Source organism: Phyllobates terribilis, unplaced genomic scaffold (assembly GCF_046119375.1).
Source record: "Phyllobates terribilis strain yellow unplaced genomic scaffold, ASM4611937v1 Scaffold_5__5_contigs__length_657084704, whole genome shotgun sequence".
NCBI lineage: Eukaryota > Metazoa > Chordata > Amphibia > Anura > Dendrobatidae > Phyllobates > Phyllobates terribilis.
The window spans coordinates 174111515-174135179 of record NW_027362765.1 but is presented as its reverse complement, the minus strand read 5'-3'; the positions used below and the strand labels follow the sequence as shown (position 1 = coordinate 174135179).

Genomic DNA, 23665 nt, shown 5'->3' with positions numbered 1-23665 from the left:
GCCCTCTTCTGCTCACAAATCCTTCCCAACATCTGCAGTGTAGAGTTCCAACGCGTGGGGACATCACACACCAGTCTGTGAGCCGGAAGCTGCAAACGCTGCTGAAACACGGCAAGGGCGGCGGACTTTCTAAAATGGGCACACAGGCGGCGTACTTTAACAAGCAGATCCATCAGCTCCGGGTAGGATTTGAGAAACTGCTGAACTACGAGGTTAAGCACATGAGCCAGGCATGGTATGTGTGTGAGCTCGCCTCGCCTCAGAGCCGCCACCAGGTTCCGGCCATTGTCACAAACGACCATGCCTGGCTGTAGGTTCAGCGGTGTGAGCCACAGATCTGCCTGCTCTTTCAGAGCTGTCCACAACTCTTCAGCATTGTGCAGTTTGTCACTTAAACGTATTAGCTTCAGCACAGCCTGTTGCTGCTTGGCTGAGGCAGTGCTGCAGTGCTTCCAGCTTGTGACTGATGTGGTCATTTTGGAGATGGAAGCTAAAGAGGAGGAGGAGGCTGAGGAGGAGAAGGTGCAGGAGCTGTAGACCGTGGGGGCAACCCTGATTGACCTAGGGCCCGCAATCCTTGGCGTCGGGAGGACGTGTTCCGTCCCAATGTCCGACTGGGTCCCGGCTTCCACTATGTTAACCCAGTGTGCCGTCAGCAAGATGTACCGTCCGTGCCCACAAGCACTTGTCCACGTGTCCGTGGTTAGGTGGACTTTCCCAGTACCTGCGTTGTTGAGGGCACGGCTAATGTTTTGGGACACGTGCTTGTGTAATGCGGGGACAGCACACTGGGAGAAAGGGACGGCCGCCGCCATCAGGTTGCGGAATGCTTCCGTCTCCACGAGCCTAAAAGGTAACATTTCGAGCGCAAGCAGTCGTGAAATGTGAGAATTTAGTAGTGTGGCCTGTGCGGCGTTGGCTGCAAATTTGCGCTCGCGTTCCTAGGACTAGGGTATGGACAACTGAATGCTGCGCTGGGACAAGGACGTGGACGTGCTTCCTGATGCTGCTACTTGAGAGTGTGCAACGACAGATGCAGGGCAGGAGGCATCTTCACATGCATCATGGACAGGGGATTGGCTTGCATGTACAACAGCGGAAGAAGCAATGGTGCCACCCGCAGACACTGTTCCTGGACCCTGGGGTTCGGCCCACAAAGTCGGGTAGTTTCCTGCTATGTGCCTGATCATGCTGGTGGTGGTCAGGCTGGTCGTTTTGCCACCCCTGCTGATGCTGGCTTGGCAGGTGGTGCAAATGGCCTTTCTGGGGTTATCGGCAGAGTCTTTAAAAAACAACCAGACTCGGGAAGACCTAACAGTTGTACTGGCAACTTCCTTCTTGTTGGTGTTACGGGGAACGGTTGCCTGCCTTCTGTCTGTGGCCACCACAATGCTTCTTCCTGCCTGTTGGGGTGCTCTGCCTCCCTCCCCCTGTGTGCTGCTGTCCTCGCTCTGCATGTCGTCCTGCCAGGTTGGGTCAGTTACTATATCATCCACCACTTCGTCTTCCACTTCCGCACCCTGGTTCTCCTCCTGACTTTCTGGCAATTGTGTCTCATCATCGTCCACCTCTTGTGACACGTTCCCACCGTTGCCTTCGTGTGATCGTGGCTGCTCAAATATTTGGGCATCGCTACATGCAATCTCCACTTGCCCTGCTTCAAGTGGACCGGGCGAGAGGCCCGAATCTATAAATGGAAAAGTGAACAGCTCTTCGGAGTGTCCAAGTGTGGGATCAGTTGTCTCCGGGCACTCGGCATGGTGGGAGGAAGGAGGATCAGGGTGAGGAATATGCGGTCCAGACTCACGGCTACTGAGACTTGACCGTGTGGAAGACAGGGTGGTGGTGGTGGCTAAGTGACTGGAAGCATTATCCGCTATCCAACCAACAACCATTTGACACTGCTCTGTGTTCAATAGTGGTGTGCTGCGGTCCCCTAGGAATTGGACAGGAAGTTCGGGCGAGAAGATGTGGGTGTTTTGTTGTGGCACAATTTCAGCTTGCCCACGGCCTTGTCCTCGGCCTCTGCACCATTACGTCCAGTTCCCCGTCCCTTGCCACGTGCCTTGCCCATTTTAAATGGAGAACAATATCTTCCACGCTCACTACAAATGACTGAATTTGGAACGAACTTATATGTGATCCGTGTGATAGAGAAACCACAGTTTTAAATACCTGGCCTGTAGGTAACTATTTTGTACAGCAAACTGGTGTCAATTGCTTCACTGACACACTGAAACAAATTTTTAATGAAGGCCAGAAATGGCAGTATTTTCTGAAAACATATATGTGATCCGTGTGACAGAGAAAACACAGTTTTAAATACCTGGCCTGTAGGTAACTATTTTGAACAGCAAACCGGTGTCAAAAACTTTGCTGACACAGTGAAAAAAAATTTGAATGGAGGCCAAAAATGGCAGTATTTTCTGAAAACTTATATGTGATCCGTGTGACGGAGAAAACACAGTTGGATTTTTAGCGCTCTAATATGGAAAGGACCTGGCTGTATTCTGCAGTGCCAACAAGCAAATGGCGCAGAAAAACGGTGTTCTCTGGATTGCTTTTTAAGCAAATAATGAGGATTAAGATCCAAAAAAAGTATCCCTGGCCCCTGAGACCTGGGCCTTTGTCTAGAAATATCTAACAGCAGCAGAAGGCAGAATTGGAATGGAGCCTCTTGTGCTATATGCACTGCAGTCTGCTATATACACTGGCTGCCTATAAACACTGCCTGCCTGATATCTCTGCAGATGGATTAGTCCTCAGAAGGACTGTTTGTTAAGATGGATATGTGTAATGTACGGTTTTTCTCCCTACACTACCTAATACACAAGCAAATCTCTCCCTAGCTCAGCAGCACCTCTCCCTACTCTGCCTGATTCCGGAGTGACTGTGACGAGCACAGCGGCGCCAGGTCTGCTATAGACCTGATGACGCTGTGCGGCCAGCCAATCACTGTAATGCCACAGCCACCACAACCACCATGGCTGCGGCATTACAATGAGTGGCAGGCAATCCCTGAGCATCTGCCCGAGCATCTCGCAAGTACTCGGCGAGCTCCGAGAATCTCGAGTACTGAGATGCTCGGGCCAGTACCGAGTACTTGCGAATATGCTCGCTCATCACTAAATATGATGACTGCAATATATTAAGAGGATAAAACTTTTTATGGGAGTGCTTCTTTAAAGTGATTGTTCAGTGACCCAGCATGGTCAAAAATGAAGGAAAAAATGTACTGGCTGCTGTGGTCAGCTTATGTCCCGACCAGAAGACAAAACTAAGAGACTGATGAGGTACCCCAGCAGCAGTACAGAGGAGGATCATCAGGTGAGCAGTTTTAAAGAAAAAAAAAGACAAGAACCACTGAACCACACTCCAAACTAAAAGCATATACCGTATTTTTCGGACTATGAGACGCACCTAGGCTTTAGAGGAGGAAAATAGAAAAAAAATGTAAGCAAAAAATGTGGTCATGGTGCCCTATTAAGAGGGAGGGAGTCTGCTGCTGACACTGTTATAGGGGTAATGTCTCACAATTCTGTTAATATCCCCCCATCCTGGTATATATGGCCCCCTCCTTCCTGTTATATGTGGCCCTCATCCCCATCCTGATATGCATGCCAACCCAATTCAGCATCCTGGTATGCATGGCACTCCAATCCCCCATCCTGGTTTGCATGGCCCCTCATCCCTCTTCCTAGTATGTATGGCACCCTTCATCCTGTTATGTATGGCCTCCCTCACACCCATCCTGGTATGTATGGCACCTTCATCCCTCTTCCTGGTATGTATGGTACCTTCATTCCTCTTCCAGGTATGTATGGCACTCTTCATCCCAGTATATATGACCCCCCTTCATCCTGGTATGTATTCCCCCCTTCATCCCTGTATGTATGGCCCCCTTCATCCATGTATGTATGGCCTCCCTCATGCCTCATCCCTGTATGTATGGCCAACCTCATGCCTCATCCCTGTATGTATGGCCCCCCTCATGCCTCATCCCTGTATGTATGGCCCCCCTCATGCCTCATCCTTGTATGCATGGCCCCCCTCATGCCTCATCCTTGTATGCATGGCCCCCCTCATCCCGGTATGCTTTGCACCCCCTGATCCCCATCACGCTGCAGAGAAAAAAATAAACAATCATACTAACTTCCTCTCTCCTCCAGCGTTGTGTTCCGCTCTGTCCCCGAATAGTCACTGCTCCCCACGCCGGGACTGAGTGCGTGGGGAGCAGTGACCATTGATTCTCCCTAATAGCTCGCATGCTGTAGCCACAGCGCGGCTGCTGCAGCGCTCAGCAGTGAGCATGCTCTCTATTAAAGGCCATGAATATTCACCACTCCCATGGACACAGCGCTGGAGGAGAGAGGAAGTGAGTATGAGAGTTTATTTTTTTTCTGTGCAGCGTGATGGGGATCAGGGGGGGCCAAGCATACCTAGATGAGGGGGGCCATACATACAGGGATGAAGGGTGCCATACATACCGGGATGAGGGATGAAGGGTGCCATACATACCAGAAGCCACGCTGCGGGCACAGTGTGCCTATTATTAAGGAAAATTAATATTCACTGCTCCTCACGCTCATGGGCCCAGAGCATTGAAGTTGGGTTGTGGCTAGGGCTTCCAGCATGACAATAACCCCAAACACACAGCCAGGAAAACTAAGGAGTGGCTCCGGAAGAAGCATATCAAGGTCCTGGAGTGGCCTAGCTAGTCTCCAGACCTGAGCTCAATAAAAAGCTTTGGAGGGAGCTGAAACTCAATGTTGCTCAGTGACAGCCCCGAAACCGGAAAGATCTGGAGATGATCTGTATGGAGGAGTGGTCCAAAATCACTGCTGCAGTGTGTGCAAACCTGGTCAAGAACTACAGGAAACGTCTGACCTCTGTAATTGCAAACAAAGGTTTCTGTACCAAATATTAAGTTCTGTTTTTCTATTGTATGAAATACTTATTTCATGCAATAAAATGCAAATTCATTATGTAAAAATCATACAATGTGATTTTCTGGATTTGTTTTTAGATTCTGTCTCTCACAGTTGAAGCGTTCCTACGATAAAAATTACAGACCTCTACATTCTTTGTAGGTGGGAAAACTTGCAAAATCGGCAGTGTATGAAATACTTATTTTCCCCACTGTATATACACTACTCACAAAAAGTTAGGGATATTTTGGCTTTCGGGTGAAATTTCCAGATGTTCCTAAAATGCACTCACCTTTTCAGGTGAACTTAATGTGACTGTCTCTAACCTTTTGAATACACATTGTAACGGGTCTGGGAGGTGGAACCTCTGAGCAACTATACAAAGGGGCAGTCCTTGTAAGGAAGTGGGTGGCTCCCAGGGAAGGCGGGCAGGTAGTCACGGCAAGTGACAGGGACAGTCTCTGGGTAGAAGGGCAGGAAGTCACGGCAAGTGACGGGGACAGTCTCTTGACAGGCGGATGGTCACGGCAAGTGACAGCAGAGTATGAGTCTCTAGACGGGCAGGTGGTCACGGCAAGTGACAGCAGGGAAGAGTCTCTAGATAGGCTAGCAGGCAGGTAGCAGGTGAGCTGGCAAGAGTCTCTGGACAGGCAGGTGGTCACGGCAAGTGACGGCAGAGCCTCCAGGTAGGCTAGCAGGCAGGTAGCAGGTGAGCGCTCCCAGGTGAGCGGGCAAGAGTCTCTGGACAGGCAGGTGGTCACGGCAAGTGACGGCAGAGCCTCCAGGTAGGCTAGCAGGCAGGTAGCAGGTGAGCGCTCCCAGGTGAGCGGGCAAGAGTCTCTGGACAGGCATTTGGTCACGGCAAGGGACGGCAGAGCCTCCAGGTAGGCTAGCAGGCAGGTAGCAGGTGAGCGCTCCCAGGTGAGCGGGCAAAAGTCTCTGGACAGGCAGGTGGTCACAGCAAGTGACGGCTAAGCCTCCAGGTAGGCTAGCAGGTAGGTAGCAGGTGAGCGCTCCCAGGTGAGCGAGTAAGAGTCTCTGGACAGGCAGGCAGGTATCAGGCAGGTATCTAGCAGGTACTTCCTGGTCCGCAGGCGGACTGATCCATAGACAGACTGGCAGGTGCTGGTAGGCAGACTGTCGGACCACAGGATAGCAAGCAGGTAAGCAGATATCAGGCAGGTATCAGGCAGGTATCAAGCAGGAATCTGGCAGGTGATTGGCAGGTAACTGGTAACGGGACCTGAGGGCTGAAGCAGAGTTGAAAGGCTTTGCAACAACATTGCTCGGGCACCTCCATTTTGGAGGAGGTGCCTTATATATGGTGAGGTCCTCCGGCCATTGGCCGGGGACTCCTTAGGACGGCGCGTGCGGCCCCTTTAAGAGAGGGGGAGCGCGCGCGCGCCCTAAGCACAGAGGCCGGGAAGCAGCGCGCGCTGCCAGCAGAGCGGGAGGAAGACGTCGGGCACGGAGCGGAGAGGTGAGGGGAACAGCGTCCCTGCCTAGCAGGAGGCAGGGACGCCGACGCTACAGTACCCCCCCCCTTTAGGCCCCCCCTTTTTTAGGCTAGACAGAAATTTATCAAGGATGAGCGGGGCATGGATGTTCTCCCGGGGCTCCCATGTTCTCTCCTCAGGACCAAACCCCTTCCAATCCACTAGAAAAAAGGTCCTTCCTCTTACCCTTTTGGTGGCCAGAATGTTCTCTACCTCAAACTCGTTTTCAGAGGAAACCGGAGCAGGAGGCGTACCTGTAGACTTGGAAAAAGAGTTAAGTATCACGGGTTTGAGTAGAGATACATGGAAGGAGTTAGGAATCCGCAAATTGGCCGGGAGTTTCAATTTATAGGCCACCGGGTTGATTTGTTTGATAACTTCCAGTGGGCCGATGAACCGAGGCCCTAACTTGTAGGAAGGAATCTTGAGCCGGACATATTTGGACGAGAGCCAGACCTTATCTCCAGGACGGAATTGTGGTGGATCCAGACGTCTCTTGTCAGCCTGTTTCTTCATCCGCTCGGATGACTGAAGAAGTGCGGATCTGGTACTTTCCCAAATGGAGGAAAATTCGTTAACGAGAGATTCCGCAGCCGGATTGTCCACCGAGGCGGAGACGGGAAACGGGATCCGAGGATGCTGACCGAAGACTACAAAAAACGGGGATTTGGAGGAAGATTCGCTCTCGTGATTATTGTAAGAAAATTCGGCCCATGGTAAAAGATCCACCCAGTCGGAATGGTGAGCATTAACAAAGTGCCGGAGGTAACTGGTTATAATTTGGTTGATCCATTCTACTTGGCCATTGGATTGTGGGTGATAAGCGGAAGAAAAGTCCAAGGTGACCCCCAGCAGTTTACACATGGCTCGGCAAAAACGAGAGGTGAACTGAACCCCTCGGTCGGATACGATGTGGAGAGGAAGACCATGAAGACAGAAGACATGATGGATAAAGTCTTTAGCTAACTCTGATGCAGTCTGGAGGCCCGGCAGGGGAATAAAGTGAGCCATTTTGGAAAAGCGGTCAGCGACCACCCATATGACCGTACAACCAGCAGAGACAGGGAGGTCCGTTATAAAGTCCATAGCTATATGCTGCCACGGGGCAGCAGGTACAGGAAGTGGAAGGAGACGGCCGGCTGGCAGATGTCTCGGAACCTTGTTGCGGGCGCAGGACACACAGGCTGAAACAAAGTCTATTACGTCCTTGTGCAGGGTAGGCCACCAGTAATGCCGGGTAATAAGCTGGAGGGTCTTTTTCTGACCAGCGTGGCCAGCTAGCTTGGACGAGTGTCCCCAGTGTAGAACCTTCTCACGATCAGGAACAGTTACGAACGTCTTACCGGGTGGAAGACGATTTAGATTAACGGGGGCCACTTGCATTACTTTGGCGGGGTCGATGATGTGTTTAGGCTCCTCCTCAAGATCAGAGACCAAAAAGGATCGGGATAAGGCATCAGCTTTGATGTTTTTGTCAGCCGGGCGAAAATGAAGAATGAAATTAAAGCGGGCGAAGAACAAGGACCACCGGGCTTGGCGCGGGTTAAGTCTCTGGGCACTCTGGAGGTAAGCCAAGTTCTTGTGGTCTGTGTAAATTATTACCGGGTGAAGAGCCCCCTCGAGCAGGTAACGCCACTCCTCCAGTGCCAGCTTAATGGCTAACAATTCTCGGTCTCCTATAGAATAATTGCGCTCAGAAGAGGAGAAGAGTTTGGAGAAGAAGCCGCAAGTTACCATTCTTCCGGAAGATGACTTTTGGGAAAGTACTGCTCCCGCTCTGGAGGAGGAAGTGTCGACTTCTAGAAAGAATTGTTTGTTGCCGTCCGGACGATGCAGCACAGGGGCGGAGGAAAAAGCTCGTTTTAAGGAAAGGAAGGCCTCCTCTGCTTCGGGCAGCCATTCTCTGGGATTAGCGCCCTTACGGGTGAGCGCCGAGATAGGGGCAGTCCGGAAAGAGAAGTGCGGAATGAAGAGGCGGTAGTAGTTGGCGAAGCCCAGGAACCGCTGAATAGCCTTCAACCCCTCTGGTTGGGGCCACTTCTGGATGGCAGACAGTTTCTCAGGGTCCATTTGTAGGCCGGTCTGAGAGATTATGTAGCCCAGAAACGGAAGCGAGGTCTGCTCAAAGAGGCACTTCTCATATTTAGCGTAGAGGTGGTTCTGCCTGAGCCTGAGCAGGACCTGACGAACGTCCCTCCGGTGAGTGAGAAGATCCGGAGAGAAGACCAAGATGTCGTCCAGGTACACCACCACGCAGGAGTAGAGAAGGTCACGGAAGATGTCATTGACCAACTCTTGAAAGACGGCAGGAGCGTTACAGAGACCGAAGGGCATTACAAGATATTCATAGTGGCCGTCCCGGGTGTTGAATGCCGTCTTCCATTCATCCCCCTGACGGATACGGACCAGATTATACGCCCCACGGAGGTCCAGCTCGGTGAAGATTCTAGCCCCCCTCAGACGGTCAAATAATTCAGGAATGAGCGGAAGGGGGTATTTATTCTTCACTGTGATCTGGTTAAGGCCTCTATAGTCTATACAGGGACGGAGTGAGCCGTCCTTCTTTTTGACGAAGAAGAAGCCTGCTCCCGCCGGGGACGTAGATTTCCGGATAAATCCCCGGGCCAGATTCTCCTCAATATATTCAGACATGGACCGGGTCTCAGCAGCGGACAAAGGGTAAATACGCTCACGGGGAGGAGTAGCGCCGGGCACCAGGTCAATTGGGCAGTCGTATGGTCTATGAGGGGGTAATGTCTCTGCTTCTCTTTTATTAAAGACGTCTGCAAAAGACCAATAGGGAGCCGGTAGGCCGGGTAGATTGGCTGGGGTAGGAGAAGGACGGGCAGGATGAACGGGAACTAAACAAGTTTTATGGCAGTCCTGTCCCCAGCGAAGAACTTCTCCGGTCTGCCAATCAAGCACGGGAGCGTGTCTCTGGAGCCAAGGTAGGCCTAGCAAGAGGGCGTGAGAGAGTCCAGGCAGAACATGGAAGCAGATGCTCTCAGAGTGCAGTATTCCCACCTGCAGAGTTATGGATTCGGTGATGAGTTGGATGGGATGTGGTAAGAGGCCCCCATCCACGGCGGCGACAGATAAGGGTACAGCCAGAGGTTTGGTGGGAATGTGGTATTTCTCTACCAGGGACTGAGAAATGAGATTTCCGGCAGCTCCAGAGTCAAGTTGAGCCAGTTCAAAATAACGGTTCTCCCCGCAGATGATAGAGACCGACAGCATTAGAGATGGAGAGGGTTTATTTCTGTCTAGGGTGACCTCTCTGAGCGATCCTAGACACAGGCGTTTCCCGACCTCTCCGGGCAGGAACGGATCCGGTGCTTCTTACTGCCACAGTAGAAGCAGTTCCCCTTGGCACGGCGTAATTCTTGACGGGTCTTGACCATCTTGGTCTGGTCGACCTGCATAGGCTCGGGTGAGTGCGCCGGAGGAGTAACGGAGGAAGTGACGGATCTCTGGAAGGTAGGGGCAAGGCGTGGAAACCTCCTCTCACGGGTGACCTCTTTGGTGCGCTCCAGGAACCGGATGTCAATCCGGGTGGCAAGTGTAATTAAGTCGTCGAGAGTGGTAGGAATGTCCCGACCGGCGAGTTCATCTTTAATACGGCCGGACAGACCCTCCCAGAAGACGGACACCAGGGCGTCGTTATCCCAGGCAAACTCCGAAGCAAGGGTATGGAACCGTATGGCAAATTGGCCCACGGTGAGACTTCCTTGGCGGAGGCGTAGCAGAGATGAGGCGGATGAGGTCCTCCGTCCTGGTTTGTCGAAGACCTTCCGGAAAGCCGAGAGAAAGGCTGGCAGATTGGACACCAGGGGATCTCCTCTCTCCCATAGAGGATTTAGCCAAGCCAGCGCCTCCCCCGTGAGATGGGACATGATGAAGGCTACTTTGGCTCGGTCGGTGGAAAACTGGTGTGCCAACAGTTCGAAGTGCAGAGTGCACAGGTTAATGAAGCCCCGTGCCTGACCAGGATCTCCGCCAAAACGAGGCGGGGCGGTGAGGCGGGGACCGGGAAGAGATGCCATGGAATTGATGGGCAGCGGCGCTGCCGGGGTAGGAGTCGTGCGACTGGAAGCCGGTCCCAAAGATGTAGTCAGTGTGTCCAGGCGGGAGTTAACACTACGCAGGTGGCTCAGGATGGACTCCTGTTGGGACCTCTGACGGGACAGTTCATGGCATAGGTCCGAGAGCGAGGGAGCTTGGGTGCCACCGGGTTCCATGGCCTGAGCAAACTGTAACGGGTCTGGGAGGTGGAACCTCTGAGCAACTATACAAAGGGGCAGTCCTTGTAAGGAAGCGGGTGGCTCCCAGGGAAGGTGGGCAGGTAGTCACGGCAAGTGACAGGGACAGTCTCTGGGTAGAAGGGCAGGAAGTCACGGCAAGTGATGGGGATAGTTTCTTGACAGGCGGATGGTCACGGCAAGTGACAGCAGGGTATGAGTCTCTAGACGGGCAGGTGGTCACGGCAAGTGACAGCAGGGAAGAGTCTCTAGATAGGCTAGCAGGCAGGTAGCAGGTGAGCGCTCCCAGGTGAGCAGGCAAGAGTCTCTGGACAGGCAGGTGGTCACGGCAAGTGACGGCAGAGCCTCCAGGTAGGCTAGCAGGCAGGTAGCAGGTGAGCGCTCCCAGGTGAGCGGGCAAGAGTCTCTGGACAGGCAGGTGGTCACGGCAAGTGACGGCAGAGCCTCCAGGTAGGCTAGCAGGCAGGTAGCAGGTGAGCGCTCCCAGGTGAGCGGGCAAGAGTCTCTGGACAGGCAGGTGGTCACGGCAAGTGACGGCAGAGCCTCCAGGTAGGCTAGCAGGCAGGTAGCAGGTGAGCGCTTCCAGGTGAGCGGGCAAGAGTCTCTGGACAGGCAGGTGGTCACAGCAAGTGACGGCAGAGCCTCCAGGTAGGCTAGCAGACAGGTAGCAGGTGAGTGCTCCCAGGTGAGCAGGCAAGAGTCTCTGGACAGGCAGGTGGTCACAGCAAGTGACGGCAAAGCCTCCAGGTAGGCTAGCAGACAGGTAGCAGGTGAGCGCTCCCAGGTGAGCGAGTAAGAGTCTCTGGACAGGCAGGCAGGTATCAGGCAGGTATCTAGCAGGTACTTCCTGGTCCGCAGGCGGACTGATCCATAGACAGACTGGCAGGTGCTGGTAGGCAGACTGTCGGACCACAGGATAGCAAGCAGGTAAGCAGATATCAGGCAGGTATCAGGCAGGTATCAAGCAGGAATCTGGCAGGTGACTGGCAGGTAACTGGTAACGGGACCTGAGGGCTGAAGCAGAGTTGAAAGGCTTTGCAACAATATTGCTCGGGCACCTCCATTTTGGAGGAGGTGCCTTATATATGGTGAGGTCCTCCGGCCATTGGCCGGGGACTCCTTAGAACGGCGCGCGCGGCCCCTTTAAGAGAGGGGGAGCGCGCGCGCGCCCTAAGCACAGAGGCCGGGAAGCAGCGCGCGCTGCCAGCAGAGCGGGAGGAAGACGCCGGGCACGGAGCGGAGAGGTGAGGGGAACGGCGTCCCTGCCTTGCAGGAGGCAGGGACGCCGACGCTACACACATGTCCAACTTTTCAATGTTTCGGTACTTTTTGCACAACTTGCTGTTCTCGAACAAGGAGCTTAATGGAAAAAATTCACAACAGGTGTCTGATCCATGAATTGCCCAATAAATTTCGGGGTTAAATTAAATTAAAGCCCGCAACGGCAGGGTCCTTTTCCCTCTGTACCAGTCTATCATTCTTAGTTTGTTTACTGTAAGATATATCTGTATTTGGTATGTAACTCCTCCTTATGTACAGCACCATGGAATCAATGGCGCTATATAAATAAATAATAATAATAATGTGTGTGTGTATGTACAGTTGAAACCAGAAGTTTACATACACTATATAAAAATATATATGCGTGTTTTTCTCAATATTTAACATGAAATAAAAAAAAAACGTTCCCGTTTTAGGTCAGTTAGGATTACCATCATTTTTAATATTTGCCGAATGCCAGAATAATGAGTGAGAGAATGTTTTAAGGCATTTTTATTACTTACTGCAAAGTCAAAAGTTTACATACACTAAGATTACTATGCCTTTAAACAATTCTGGACTACCCATATGATGATGTCATGTCTTTGGAAGCTTCTGATCGTTTTTTTGGCAACATCTGAGTTAATTAGAGACACACCTGTGGATGTATTTTAATACACACCTGAAACACACTGCTTCTTTGTGTAGCATCGTGGGAAAGTCTAAAGAAATCAGCCAAGATATCAGGAAGAGAATTGTGGACTTGCACAAGTCTGGCTCATCCTTGGGTACAATTTCAAGATACCTGAAGGTGCCTCGTTCATCTGTACAAACAATTATATGCAAGTACAAACAAGATGGGAATGTACAGCCATCATACCGCTCAGTAAGGAGACTGGTTCTGTGTCCCAGAGATGAACGTGCTTTGGTCCGACATGTGCATATCAACCCAAGGACAAAAGCAAAAGACCTTGTGAAGATGATGGCAGAAGCTGGTAAGATTGTGTCAATAACCACAGTGAAACGAGTACTGTATCAACATGGGCTGAAAGGCCACTCTACCAGGAAGAAGCCATTACTCCAAAAGAAACATAAAAAAGCCAGATTAATGTTTGTAAATGCACACCGGAACAAAGACCTTAATTTTTGGAGACATATCCTGAGGTCTGATGAAACTAAAATTGAACTTTTTGGGCATAATGACCATCGTTACGTTTGGAGGAAAAAGGGAGAAGCTTGGAAGCCTAAGAACACCATCCCAATTGTGAAACACGGGAGTGGCAGCATCATGTTGTGGGGTTGTTTTGCTGCAGGAGGGACCGGTGCACAAAATAGATGGCATCATGAGAAAAGAAGATTATATGGCAATACTGAAGCAACATCTCAAGATATCAGCCAGGAAGTTAAAGCTTGGGCGGAAATGGGTCTTCCAAATGGACAATGACCTGAAGCATACTGCCAAAATGGTAATAAAGTGGCTTAAGGGTAACAAAGTCAATGTTTTGGAGTGGCTATCACAAAGCCCTGATTTCAATCCTATCGAAAATTTATGGGCAAAGCTGAAAAGGCAGGAGCGAGCAAGGCGACCTACAAACCTGGATCAGTTACACCAGTTTTGTCAGGAGGAATGGGCCCAAATTCTGACCAACTATTGTGAGAAGATTGTGGAAGGATATCCCAAATGTTTCATCCAAGTCATTCAGTTTAAGGGCAATGGTACCAAATACTAATGAAATGTATATAAACTTTTGACTTTGCATTAAGTAATAAAAATGCCTTAAAACATTCTCTCTCTCTCATTATTCTGGCATTTGGCAAATATTAAAAATGATTGTAATCCTAATTGACCTAAAACAGGAAAGATTTATTCTGATTTTATGTCAGATATTGAGAAAAACATGCATGTGTGTCTTTTTATATAGTGTATGTAAACTTCTGGTTTCAACAGTATATAATTTTATCTATGTAATTCTAATTGCATCCTCTCAGGAAACTGACTCTCCATGCGGCCTAACCCTTCTGGCCATGACAGTTCTCAAGTTCAGTAGAAAGAAAGTTATCCAGTTACCGCAAAAAATGGAAAAATGTATGCAAAAATGTTAAAAAAACATTTATTAAATGCTCTAAAAACAAGAAAAATACATAACACTAGACCTACGCATTTTGAGCATTAACTCACTATTAATCATTGTCATGTACGACAATGAATGATTTAAATACTGAATAGCATGCTGAACGATCAAGAAGTATCCACCCACAATTGATTTACAAGCCAATACAACATAATAGCATACAAAGTTAAAGATAAGCTGACATATGGAAGGAACAAACCAATAACTCATATATCTTACTCTTACATAAAACACATAGCAGAAGGCATGTTATGACAAAATTGTTCCTTAATAATAATATAACAAATCAGATCTAAAATTTAAGCCCAAAGTTAATTGAGTATCCTTACGAAATATCCAGAACGCTTCATGGGTTCCCACTCTGCAGCTGTGTCTTTGCGAGTAGTGGGCCTAAAAAATAATTACCGTATTTTTCAGACTATAAGACGCACCGGACCATAAGACGCACCTAGGTTTTAGAGGAGGAAAATAAAAAAATAAAAATGTAAGCAAAAAATGTGGTCATGATGCACTTTTAAGGGGGAGGGAGTCTTCTGCTGACACTGATATAGGGGTAATGTCCCCCAATTCTGACAATATCCCCCATCCTGGTATATATGCCGCCCCCCTTCCTTTTATATGTAGTCCCCATCCCCATCCTGGTATGCCTGGCATCCCTCCATCCTGGTATGCATGGCACCCCTCATCCTTATCCTGGTATGCATGGCACCCCTCATACCTATCCTGATATGCATGGCTCCCTCATCCTTATCCTGGTATGCATGGCACCCCTCATCCCCAATCCTGGTATGCATGGCACCCCTCATCCCTGTCTTGGTATGCATGGCACCCCTAATCCCTGCCTGTCCTGGTATGCATGGCACCAGGGGCGGACACAGACTGTAGTGGGCCCCTGTGCAAGAAATTTTTTGGGCCCCCCCCCCTGCGCTTCATAAGGCAACAAAGTTATGTAAACATAACCCCCCCATGTGCATCTCTCGCCCCCCCCATGTGCAGCTCTCATCCCCCCCATGTGCAGCCCCCGATGCATCTCTCACCCCCCCCCGATGCATCTCTCAACCCCCCCCGTGCATCTCTCATCCCCCCATGTGCATCTCTCACCCCCCATGTGCATCTCTCACCCCCCATGTGCATCTCTCACCCCCCCATGTGCATCTCTCACCCCCCCATGTGCATCTCTCACCCCCCCATGTGCATCTCTCACCCCCCCATGTGCATCTCTCACCCCCCATGTGCATCTCTCACCCCCCCATGTGCATCTCTCACCCCCCATGTGCATCTCTCACCCCCCCATGTGCATCTCTCACCCCCCCCATGTGCATCTCTCACCCCCCCATGTGCATCTCTCATCCCCCCCATGTGCATCTCTCATCCCCCCCATGTGCATCTCTCATCCCCCCATGTGCATCTCTCATCCCCCCATGTGCATCTCTCATCCCCCCCATGTGCATCTCTCATCCCCCCCATGTGCATCTCTCATCCCCCCATGTGCATCTCTCATCCCCCCATGTGCATCTCTCACCCCCCCATGTGCATCTCTCATCCCCCCCATGTGCATCTCTCATCCCACCCCATGTGCATCTCTCACCCCCCCATGTGCATCTCTCATCCTCCCCCATGTGCATCTCTCATCCCCCCCCATGTGCATCTCTCATCCCCCCCCATGTGCATCTCTCATCCCCCCCACTCCTAGTTAATTAATTGTATTTAAGAAAAATAAAACTTGTTATACTTACCCCCATGCGATCCCTGCAGAATCCTGGCGCTCGTCCACGTCGCTGCCACCAGGCTCTCCTGACGTTCGGCCATGTGACGGTGCCACATACATAGCCAACAGCTTTTGTTTTGGCCAAAAGATTTTTAAAGCCGCCACCACGATAAGGTAGACTCTTCTGGCCGGGCCCTACTCTAACCTATTAAAATTTTCTTAAAATATCCAATACTCTTTTTAGATATATTTTTATTTAGTTTTCTTTAAGGGAATGTGTCATATACATTTTTTTTAAAATGACCAATAATACCACATACAGGGAATACCGCCACACCATCACCAGACCACATATTACCACAACATAGTGACCGAATAATACCACACAGAAGGGAGAAAAACTGCCACACCATGACCAGACCACATATTACCACCACATTACTAATATTACCATAAGTGTCATTATACACGGGAGCTCTATACATGGTATGTATAATGTAAGTGTCCAGGTAATCTAGTGATCACCAGTGACATTATACACAGGAGCTCTGTATATAGTGTCAGTGTACAGGTAATACAGTGATCACCAGTGACATTATACACAGGAGCTCTGTATATAGTGTCAGTGTACAGGTAATACAGTGATCACCAGTGACATTATACACAGGAGCTCTGTATATAGTGTACAGGTAATACAGGGATCACCAGTGACATTATACACAGGAGCTCTGTATATAGTGTACAGGTAATACAGGGATCACCAGTGACATTATACACAGGAGCTCTGTATATAGTGTACAGGTAATACAGGGATCACCAGTGACATTATACACAGGAGCTCTGTATATATTGTCAGTGTACAGGTAATACAGTGATCACCAGTGACATTATACACAGGAGCTCTGTATATAGTGTCAGTGTACAGGTAATACAGTGATCACCAGTGACATTATACACAGGAGCTCTGTATATAGTGTACAGGTAATACAGTGATCACCAGTGACATTATACACAGGAGCCCGGTACATAGTATATAGTGTAAGTGTACATGTAATGCACTGACTCACTGGTGACGTCTCTAGGTGAAGTCCTTCAGCTACGCTTTTCTCCTTCATCCAGCACAGACCGCCATCACGTCTTCCAGCCAGGACTCGTCTCTGCATAAAATAACACAGTTATCTAGAGCACATTCCCCAACTTCTACATTACGCAGCTGAATACAGACGTGCATCCACCATCAATATATGGTTAGTTATTATGCAACCTACCATTCCAAATATAAATTGTAATCCACCACGGTGCCCCCATTAACTGTAAATAGGCACTTAATATATAATTTAATTAGAACCTCTACTCTATACTTCCTGCTCCCCGCATTCATTATTTACATGCACCCCCTGCCCCAATTCATTATATCATGTCCGTGCTCTCCCCACCCCATCGTCATTTATCATTTACTCTCCCCCACCCCACATTCATTATGTGCAGCTCATTATCCCCCTACTCCTAATTCCCCCATGTGCAGCTCATTTTCTCCCAATTCCCCCATGTGCAGCTCTCACCCCCCCATGAGCAGCTCTCACCACCCCCCCATGTGCACATCTCTCATCCCCCTCCCCCACATGTGCCCCTCTCTCATTCCCCCCCCACATGTGCACCTCTCTCACCCCCCCATGTGCCCCTCTCTCATCCCCCTCCCCCACATGTGCCCCTCTCTCATCCCCCTCCCCCACATGTGCCCCTCTCTCACCCCCCCACATGTGCTCATCTCTCATCCCCCTCCCCCACATGTGCCCCTCTCTCACCCCCCCACATGTGCACATCTCTCATCCCCCTCCCCCACATGTGCCCCTCTCTCATCCCCCTCCCCCACATGTGCCCCTCTCTCATCCCCCTCCCCCCCATGTGCATCTCTCATCCCCCCACATGTGCAGCTCTCACCACCCCCTCCATGTGCACCTCTCTCATCCCCCTCCCCCACATGTGCACCTCTCTCATCCCCCTCCCCCACATGTGCACCTCTCTCATCCCCCCATGTGCATCTCTTATCCCCCTCTCCATGTGCATCTCTTATCCCCCTCCCCCATGTGCATCTCTTATCCCCCTCCCCCATGTGCATCTCTTATCTCCCCCCCCATGTGCATCTCTTATCTCCCCCCCATGTGCATCTCTTATCTCCCCCCCATGTGCATCTCTTATCTCCCCCACATGTGCACCTCTCTCATCCCCCTCCCCCCACATGTGCACCTCTCTCACCCCCCCCACCCCATGTGCACCTCTCTCACCCCCCCACCCCATGTGCAACTCTCTCACCCCCCCCACCCCATGTGCACCTCTCTCACCCCCCCACCCCATGTGCACCTCTCTCACCCCCCCACCCCATGTGCACCTCTCTCACCCCCCCACCCCATGTGCATCTTTTATCATCCCCCCCCACCCCATGTGCATCTTTTATCATCTCCCCCCCATGTGCATCTCTCTCATCCCCCTCCCCCCACATGTGCACCTCTCTCACCCCCCCACCCCATGTGCACCTCTCTCACCCCCCCCACCCCATGTGCATCTTTTATCATCTCCCCCCCATGTGCATCTCTTATCTCCCCCACATGTGCATCTCTTATCTCCCCCCACACACACACACACACATGTGCATCTCCCATTCCCCTCCCCCCCATGTGCATCTCCCATTCCCCCCCCCCATGTGCATCTCCCATTCCCCCCACTCCTAGTAAATTGTATTTTGAAAAAAAACCAAAACTTGTTATACTTACCCCCATGCGATCCCTGCAGAATCCTGGCGCTCGTCCAAATCGCTGACACCAGGTTCTCCTGACTTCCGGCCATGTGACGGCGCCGTCACATGACCGGAAGTCAGGGGAATCATGAAGGCGCTGCCGCAGCAGCGCAGCGCAGCGCAGCGCTGAGATGTCCCGGACCCGGCGCTTAGCATGGGGCCGGGGGCCCCATGAGGAGAGAGACTCACAAGAGGAGGGCCCCTACCGTCTGGGCCCCATACTGGAGTCAGGGCAGACATGCCCTGATGGCGACCCTGCTTGAGGCTGGAGGGGCCCCCTCTCCCTCGGGGCCCCCGTTCAATGAACCGGCTGTACGGGCGGTAGTTCCGCCCCTGCATGGCACCCATCATCCCTGTCCTGGTATGCATGGCACCCATCATCCCTGTCCTGGTATGCATGGCACCCCTAATCCCTATCCTGGTATGCATGGCACCCCTCATCCCTATCCTGGTATGCATGGCACTCCTCATCCCTGTCCTGGTATGCTTGGCACCCCTAATCCCTGTCCTGGTATGCATGGCACCCATAATCCCTGTCCTAGTATGCATGGTCCCCCTAATCCCCATCAGGCTGCACATTAAAAAAAAATAAACACTCATACTCACCTCTCTTCTCTCCTCCAGCGCTGCGTTCGGTCTGCCTGCTCTGATCTCTCCATGTGAGCCGCGCATGACGTCACTGCCATGCGCGGCTCACATGGAGAGATAAGCTGCCGGAAGTCACTGCTCCCCACGCCAGGTCTGTGTGCGCGGGGAGCAGTGACTTCACTCTCCTTCATAGCCGGCACACAGCGGACCATAAGACGCACTTTTTTCCTCCAAAATTTTGGAGGAAAATGGGGGGTGCGTCTTATAGTCTGCAGCCTACACTGTCCCCGCTGCTAAAGAAAATGAATATTCACTGCTCCCCATGCCCATGAGGCGTGGGGAGCACTGAATATTCATGCTCCTTAATAGCGGTATACAGTGCAGCCGCGCTGCGGCTGCTGCTGCTGCCGGCTATCTCCTGTGCCCGCTCATTAAAGGGCATGAATATTCACCCCCTCCCCATGCCCATGGGCGTGGAGAGAGGTTGAATATTCATGCCCTTTAACAGCGGGCACAGGAGATAGCCGGCAGCAGCCGCAGCGCATTGACTCCTGGTCACGGAGTCGTTAGCCGCCATCCGACCAGGGTCGGTTCGAGTTGATACTTATTTACGCCCCTCTGGGTCCCTCCTTGCACCGCAGCACAGAGGTTCCACCACCCGGACCCGTAACAGTAATGTAGTGGTGGCTGTGCCTGAGGCAGAAAAGGCATTCTAAATCATGTTGTACCACCACTGAGGATTGCTGGGCGTTCCTCTGTCCGGGTTTCTTCTTCCTTCTACTCTACTTCCTCCACCGCCTCCTCATCCGGTTACAGTAAGACCTGTACCACCAACTTCAGCACAGCCAGGGGGAAACGACAGCAGGCTGTTATGAAACTCATCTGTTTAGGGGACAAATCCCATACTGCGCAGGAGCTGTGGATGGGGATCAAACAGCAGATAGATAAGTGGATGGTGCCGGTGAACTCTCAAGCCTGTCCTGGTGGTGTGCTATAACGGGCGAAATTACATAGCAGCTCTGGGCCTCCCCGGTTTGATGCCCATCCCTTGCCTGGCGCATGTGCTGAATTTGGTGGTGCAGAGCTTCCTTAAAAATTACCCATATACGTCAGAGCTGCTGCTGAAAGTGTGGGCACTGTGTGCGTACTTTTGACGTTCTCACTCTGCTGCTGCTCGCCTGTCTGAGCTGCATCGTCACTTATGCCTTCCCACTTACTGGCTGATATGTGATGTACCAACAAGGTGGAACTCCACTTTGCATATCCTGGAGACACTGTGCAAGCAACAGCAGCAGCAGGCAATAGTAGAGCTCATCTGCAGCAAGCCCGGCTGAGTAGCTCTGCTGAACAAAACAACTTCGCCACCAATGAGTGGGGCTCCATGCGGGACGTGTGTGCCATGTTGTGCTGCTTCTAATACTCCAGCAACATGGCCAGCGTTGATGGCCCTTACTATACCACTTTTATACCTGCTAGAAAAACTACTTCAGGCGATGATGGATGAGGTGGTGGCACAGAAAGAAGAGCAGGAGGAACAGGGACCATTCACAACTTTATCAGGCTTTTTGTCCACACATGCTCAGAGGGTGGGTTCCTGTACCAACAGCGGCCAGATACACAACTGTCCAGCCAGGGGGACAGTTTTGGAGGATGAGGAGGAGGAACAGTGTTCACAACAAGGTGGAACTCAAATTGGCTCACTGGCATCACTGGAGCGTGGCTGGGGGAATACAGAGGACCCAGACCTACACCTCCCACCGAGGACAGCTTGTCGTTGCCTCTGGGCAGCCTGGCACACATGAGCTAATACATGCAACTGTGCCTGCACAATGACAGCCGAGTTGCCCGCATTGTTACCACTGCTGATTACTGGGTGGCCACCCTGCTGGATCCCTGCTACAAGGACAAGGTACCATCATTACTTCCATCACTAGAGTGGGATCTCAAAATACTGAATACAAGCGCATGCTAGTAGAGGCACTACAGCCGGCGTTCCCACCTGACAGCAGGGGCTCACTGGAAGAGCAAGGCAGAGGAGGAGAAAATTGCCAACACTGCTGGGGCACCACCACCACCTCGGAAGGCAGGGTTAGCAGGGCCAAAATGTGGAAAAACGTTCTCAGCACGCCACAATATCCGGCACTACCATCTGGTATGGTCCATGTTAGCAGGGGGCAGCGTTACAACAACATGGTGGAAGAGTACCTGTCCACACGTCTCCACGTACAAACTGATGGGTCTGTCCCATTTAACATCAGTATGTCCAAATTGGACACCTGGCCTGAGCTTGCCTTTTCTGCCTTGGAGGTGCTGGCCTGCCCTGCGGCAAGGGTACTGTCGGAACGTATGTTTAGAAAAGCAGGGGATGTGATCACAGGCAGGATCATCCACCTGTCCACAGCCAACGTGGGGAAGCTAAAAAATTTTTAAAAGAACCAGGCGTAGATCCCACAGGTCCATACCTTTGGCTGACTAGACCACTATACCAGCCCCACCCAGCAATTGTTCAAATCTATTTGCCATTCTTTTCATTTTGAGGCCTCCACAAATAAAAAAAAAAACAAAGTGTTGGCTACCTCCTCCTCTGAATGTTCCACCTACATCGCCACCTCCACCTACTGGACCTCCTCTTCCATTTGGACCTCTGTCTCCTGGTTCTAGGTTATTCAAAGTCAGTTCCATAAAAAAAATGAAAAACTAAAAAAACACAAAAGCAGTGTTTGATTACTCCTCTACTGCCTTTTCCATCTCCTCCACTTGGACCTCTGCCTCTTGTTTCAAGATTATTATTTTTTTATTTCTGTTATTTTAAGTCATTTTCCCTTTCCACATTTGTTTGCAGCCATTTTAAAGCACCGAACTTCGGGTCTCCATTGACTTCTATTGAGTTTGAGATCTGGTAGCTAAATAAATGAGGTGTGTGGAGTTACAATTAATAAATGATTTTATAGCAAAGGATACTCCATTTACACATAATGTAAAATTTATGAGTTTATTTATATACTGACATAACCGGCAACGAAATGTTCGACATTTGTAACACCCCTTGAAAGCTGTGTCCTGAACTGTGTTCACCCTACGATACATTCTGTATTAATTGTAACTCCACACACCTTATTTACTTAGCTATGTGCACAACATGTAACCTTCAATACATATGCTGCACAACCAAAAAAAATTGAAGGTGAGGTTCTCTTAGCACATTAATGGAGCAAAAACAGATCCCAGCAACAGTTATTATAGCAGTAAAAAATCTCTTTCCGATCCATCTCGTACTTTCTTGGAAAAACACAATGGTGACATTGGTAGTTTGCAGATTTGTGGTATTGAAAGGGTGAAGTGCCTGGCGTGGAGAGGAGATTGGTCAGCTCTTTTGCGAACCAGTGAAGCGCTCTGGATATTTCGTGTGGACACTTGATCACCTTCGGGCTTACATTTTAGAACGGATTTGTTATATTATTATTAAGGAACAATTTTGTCATAATATGTCTTGTTGTGATATGTATTTTATGTAAGATATAAGTCATTGATTTGTTCCTACCATAAGTCAGCATATCTTTAACTGATAAATCAATTGTGGGTGGATACTCATTGACGGTTCAGCATGCTTTTCAGTATTTAAATCATTTATTGTCTTACAATAGTGCCATGATTAAGAGCGTGGTAACACTCTAAACGCATAGGCCTAGTGTTATGTATTTCTCTTGTTTTTAGAGCATTCAATAAATGACAATTTTAATATTTTTGCATATATTTTTCTCAAATTTTTTTTTTTTTTTGCGGTAGCTGGATAACTTTTTTCTCTTTCTACTCACTCACCTGAGCTTTCCATGCACCGCACCCTTCGTGGATCATTGCCTGCACTGGTGAACTGAAGTTTGTTTTTCCCTTCTTTTCTCTTACTAGGTCTAGAGTTCAGCCTGGCTGCGGTTCTACAGTGGTGGGACGCCTGTACAGACAGAGCAGTATCTGCAGCACCTACTGTACGTAAAGGTACTTCCGAGGAGGAGATAAAGTAACTGAGGTATTATAATGGTATGGGTGGTATGACTTACTGGGCTGAAGCACATAATGTCAAGTCTTACAGCCTAGGAAGTACTTTTTGGCAATGTCACCAACTGCAGCTGTCAAGCTGCTGTATTCTCAGTTTGCATTGTTATGACATGTATATGTGCAATGAGACAGAAGGTAGCAGGATTAGCTTTCATCAGGGCGGTAAATCAAATAAAAGTGGGTGTAAATCTGCCAGTCACCCACCGATAATATGTAACAAACACCTGATAACAATGATTCAAATGCAATCAAAGCACAAAGTACACTTTCATTTCCAAATGACGAGAATAAACCCTTTTAGTGAAATGTATGTTTATTAAGAATTTACCAATTGACTATTTGGAATGCAGGCTGAGACTGATAATGGGGTGCAGAGATTGTCATCTGATCTGGCCACGTTCAGAACCTTTGTAAGTCAGTGTGGATAGTGCTTAGTTTGGCACTCTA

General features: G+C 50.1%; 1 protein-coding gene across 7 annotated transcripts in view; it reads left to right on the top strand.

Annotated features, from left to right (window-relative positions):
* SCRN2 (secernin 2) overlaps positions 1 to 23665 on the top strand; it is an 83279-nt gene that overhangs the window by 41864 nt on the left and 17750 nt on the right. For 3 of the 7 annotated variants that reach the window (XM_073683487.1, XM_073683481.1, XM_073683482.1), the window contains one exon: positions 23072 to 23189. The gene's annotated coding sequence lies outside the window, so the exon portion shown is untranslated. The remainder of the gene's footprint in view (positions 1 to 23071; positions 23190 to 23665) is intronic. The other 4 variants (XM_073683483.1, XM_073683485.1, XM_073683484.1 and 1 more) reach the window with 2 other exon arrangements.